This window comes from Zalophus californianus, chromosome X (genome assembly GCF_009762305.2).
Source record: "Zalophus californianus isolate mZalCal1 chromosome X, mZalCal1.pri.v2, whole genome shotgun sequence".
NCBI lineage: Eukaryota > Metazoa > Chordata > Mammalia > Carnivora > Otariidae > Zalophus > Zalophus californianus.
The window spans coordinates 38510046-38515162 of record NC_045612.1 but is presented as its reverse complement, the minus strand read 5'-3'; the positions used below and the strand labels follow the sequence as shown (position 1 = coordinate 38515162).

The 5117-nt window shown below is 45.2% G+C and overlaps 1 non-coding gene across 1 annotated transcript; it reads right to left on the bottom strand.

Moving 5' to 3' along the window:
- Nucleotides 1–4766: 4766 nt before the first annotated feature.
- On the bottom strand, nt 4767–4839 carry TRNAR-CCU. The gene has a single exon. It is a non-coding gene; the product is annotated as a tRNA-Arg (tRNA).
- Nucleotides 4840–5117: the final 278 nt, after the last annotated feature.

Sequence of the window (5117 nt, the reverse complement as noted above, 5' to 3'; positions counted from 1 at the left end):
AGGCTTATTTGAGGAAGACTCAGGCCTCTATGAAACCCTGCTTTGCCCATGAAGGACTTCCCCCTTCAATAGCACCTTTCCCTCTTGGAATGAGGATGTGCTTTGCTTGTATTTTAATGAAAGAAGAGAGAAAGAGAAGTGGAGGTAGGGAGAGGAGGAGGAAAAAAGAGGGAGAAATATCGAAAAGGTCATTTCTGATCTACATAACAAAAAAAGATAAAGAGAGCTTCACATGTGATTCTCCCTGTCCTTCACACACACACACACACACACACACACACACACACACACACACACACACAGTGGGTTGGTGTTATAATTGACTGACCGCGTGGCATAATTTGAGAGACCACTGCACAAAAGTGTCATTTTCCCCATCTGTCACTCCACCTTTTTAACTTCTTTTCTCTTGAATCCTGAGGGGTTTTTTTCCTCTTTCAAATTTTCTGATCCCATGGATGCCCCTAGTTTGTGGGATGCTTCTTTAGTGCGTATCATAATTAGCATGATGTGTTTAAATGCAGATTCCATGGCTTCATCCATTTGGAAAGAGTCTGGTTCCTTAGCTCTAGAGAGGGGCTCAGGAGTCTGAATTGTAAACAAGGTTCCCAAGAGATCCTTTTTTTTAAAAGATTTTATTTATGTATTTGTCAGAGAGAGAGAGCACAAGCAGGGGAGCAACAGACGCAGAGGGAGAAGCAGGCTCCCCACTGAGCCAGGAGTCCAATGCAGGGCTCGATCCCAGGACCCTGAGCCAAAGGCAGCTGTTTAACCGACTGAGCCACCCAGGCATCCCAAGTTCCCAAGAGATTCTGCTATAGGTTGTCCTTAGGCCATGGTAACAGGACTCCAGAGGGTTGGGAATGCCCTAAAAGTAAATGCAAAGTTGTAGGTGTGTTTTATGTGAGTCTCTTTCTGGGCCACAACTTTAATCAGATTCTGAAAGATTCCCTGACCTGAAAGAAGATCATCACTAGCCAGCTAATATTTTAGCAAAGAATTGCAAAAAGAGGATCCAGAAGGAAAGAAACTTCCTTAGACTATAGGTAGACTCAGGAAAAGATTCTCAATATAGTCACTTCGCTACATGCTCTGATTGAGAAATGGAAGAAGAAGAAGAAGGAGAAGGAGAACAAGAAACTATAAGAAGTATCAGGACTAAAGTGAAGGATCTTTAACCTGCGGGGAAAAATTTTTCAATCTACATCACAAAGAGCTGATTTCCTTACTATATAAAGAGCTGCTGCAAATTAATAAAGACCACTAAACCAATAGAAAAAATGGGCAACAGATGGAAACAGTTCACAGAAAAGGAAACGTAAATGACAAACATATGCAAAGGTGCTCAATGTCACTTATCATAAGAGTAACGCGGTTTAATATTGCAGTGAGATCTCATTTTTCATCTATCAGAATAAGGAACATGAAAAAGTTGAATAACACACTGTGCTGGTGGGATTGTGTCTAAAAGTTACAAATGTCTGCACCATTTGATGCAACCATTCCACTTTTAAGAATTTATCATACAAATATACCCCCACACGGGTAAAGATTATTCATTAGCAGAAGGTGGCAGAAAACCTTAACATCTGTCAATAAGAGACTGGTTAAATAATTCTTGGCAATCCATACAACGGAATAGGATGAAGCTCTAAAATGGCTAGTCTTTGTATGTGCTTATGGAAAGCATCAATAAGATGCATGGTTCTGTGAAAAAAGCAAGTTGCTAAACAATGAGTATGACATGCTACCATTGGGGCTAAGAGCATGGGCCTATCTGCTTGTGTTTGCATAGACTCTCTCCAGCAGAATACATGAGGGACTGTTACCAGGGGTTCAATAAGACTGGGTGTGGGAAGAAAACTTTTTATTGATACTCTTTTGCATCATTGGCACGTAGTTGTGATTAAAAAGAAATAATAAAATGTTAGAAAATGCAAACTAAAGCAAGCATGCAGGCTCTGGTTGCAGTGTGACGGGTGAGTTGGCAGAATGGGAGATTCTCCTCTGAGAAGCATGGTCCCCTAACGGGAGAGGCTAGGCAACCTCTGGCTCACAACCAGGCACACCATTGGCACTCCAAAAATTTGAAAAATGAATGGATGGGATATATTCTATTCCTCGGGTATGTTCAGTGTAAATAAGATTGAGAAGCACCAGGCCCCAGGTAAGAAGACCTTTAAGAAAGCAGTTCCTTGGGACTCCTGGGTGGCTTAGTCGGTTAAGCATCTGCCTTCGGCTCAGGTCATGATCCTGGGGTTCTGGGGTCGAGTCCTGCATAGGGATCCTTGCTCAGCGGGAAGCCTGCTTCTCCCTCTGCCTGCCACTACCCTGCTTGTGTGCTCTCTCTCTGACAAATAAAATCTTTAAAAACGAAAGAACGAAAGAAAGAAAGCAGGTCCTCACTGTCCTCTCTATACCCTAAAATCAACTTCACCTTCAAGGCCTGGTTCATAGGCTGACTCCTCCATACGGACTTACCTGACCTCCCTCACTGAAGCCCCAAAGCCATCTCCTATGGGTTAAAGCTCATTTCGCTACTCCGTTCTTCCACAGCATTTTCCTTAATCTCTTCTCCATCTGCTTTATGGTTTCGATACTGCTTTGTATCCTAGTTTCTCCCAGATTAAAAAAAATCTCAGTGGGGGCACCTGGGGGGCTCAGTCAGTTGAGCAACTCTTGGTTTCAGCTCAGGCCATGGTCTCAGGGTTGTGAGATCGAGCCCCGCATCGGGCTCCACACTTATTGGGGAGTCTGCTTGAGATTCTCTTCCCTCTCCCTCTGCCACACCCCCCCAAAATAAATAAGTAAATCTTTATAAAAAAATTCTTAGTGGATAGGACTCCTTCTTCCCCGCCTCTGTCTGTACCCCTCAGTGCCAGTGCAATGAACATAGATGGTTCATGGTAAAGACAACACAGCCCTCCTTACAGGACATCCCCGGCAGGGGTGTGCTCTAGATTGTACCACAGGAGACATCGGAATGATGGGTGATAATAGTCACAAAAATAGGCCTTAACTGGGCCACCTTTCCATGAGTCACTTGATTCACTCAGATGTTTGAAAGAATGTCTCTCACCAGCCAGCCAAGCATTGGCAGATAGGACTCAGCAAATAATCTGCATTTCTTAGATACCCTGTCCATTTCGCCAGGCCTGGAGCAGAATGGGGTGCCCTTATGCTTCCCCTCTCTCTTCCCATGCCCAGAGCAGGCCTCGTTAATCAAGCAGACTCACTTTTCCATTCACCCCAGATATGGCCTCAAAAGATGGCGGCTACCTACCTACCAATCAGCTGGGATGAGCATACAAAGCAAAATCTATTTGCCATCCCAGGCCTTGAGCAGATTCATACCTCCTGGGGCAGAGTAGCCTTCCAGCATATTCTAGAAGCCCTCCCAGGGGCCTTGAGTCCCAGGCATATTCTAGGCCTGCAAGAGTTTTGATCAGGCCACTCGGGAATCTTGGACACTGACGGACAAATATACCAGCCCTTGTAGCGCTAAGCCCTGACTGGTGAACAAGCTGGCTCTGCTGGTAACTTGGAGGCAGGCAGACCTCTTTTAACTGGGATCCCATTCATCAGAATTTCATGTCATCAGAAACCTCCCAATCTTTCTCCTGCCTCCCTCCCCAAACAAACAAAAAAACCCACATTATAATTTTAGGAAGTAGAAGAAACAGAAAGGAAACAAGCTCCTATCAGGATTTCAGTTTTATTTTTTAAATTTTTTTTAAAAGAGAGCATGCACGAGTGAGGGGGAGGGGCAGAGGGGGAGAGAGAGAGAGAGAGAATCCTAAGCAGACTCCACCCCCAGGGCCCAGCACAGAGCCCAAGGCGGGGCTTGATCTCAAGACCCTGAGATCATGACCTGAGCAGAAATCAAAAGTCAGTTAGGCTTAACCCACTGAGCCACCCAGGAGCCCCAAGATTTCCATTTTATTTTATTCATTTATTTTTTTAAGATTTTACTTATTTATTTGACAGAGAGAGAGAGAGCGAGAAAGGGAACACAAGCAGGGGGAGTGGGAGAGGGAGAAGCAGGCCTCCCGCCGAGCCAGGGAGCCCGATGCAGAGCTCGATCCCAGGACCCCAGGATCATGACCTGACCCGAAAGCAGTCGCTTAACCAACTGAGCCACCCAGGCGCCTCCAGGATTTCCATTTTAAAACAACGCTACCAGAATATGTCCTGAGGTCTGGCCATAAGGGGCCAAGTCCCCTCCATCCTTCTCCTGGGGTGATTTCCTCTCCCACATCTGGAGAGCAACCAGTGGTGTTCATAATTATGACCCATGAACTTGAAGGACACCCCGCTCAACACAGACTTGAACGACGGTCACACGTTCATGATCTCCAGCCTTCCCATTAGTTTGAGTCAGGAGTCTGCAAACGAGAGCCCAAGCGCCAAATCCAGCTCACCACCTATTTTTACAAATACGTTTTATCGGAACATATTTTTGCTCATTTACATATTGTCTATGTGGCTGCTTTCATGGGACAATGTGGCAGAGTTGTACAGCTCTGACAGAAACTGTGTATAAAATATTTACTATCTGGTCATTCATAGAAAAGGTTTGCAGACCCCTGGCTTGGATCACCTTTTTTTCCTGATTTTTTAATTTTATTATTATTATTATTTAAGTAATCTCTACACCCCACATGGGGCCTGAACTCATAACCCCAAGATCAAGTGTTGCATGCTCTGCTAACTGAGCCAGCCAGGTACTCCAAGATCACTCTTTTTTTTTTTTAACGTAAGCTCTATGCCCAACGTGGGGCTTGAACTCACAACCCTATGATCAGGAGTCACATGCTCTACCAACCAAACCAGCCAGGCATCCCTGGCTTAGGCCCCTTTTAGAGCTGGTCCTATACCAGTGATGGATGCTTCCTCCTTCTTCCTCCTCTTCCTTTTTTCTTCCCTCCCTCCCACTGACGCTCCCCAGACACACACACACACGTGCACACACATGCACCGCTGAAGGGAAACGAGTACTGGCTAGGAAAAAGGAGAAGGAGAATGGAAAAGCAGATGTGAATGCCTTTCAGAGACTCAGCCACCTGTACATGGAACACAGAGCTAGAGAACCGTGTATTTCTTAGTGTACATTTGTG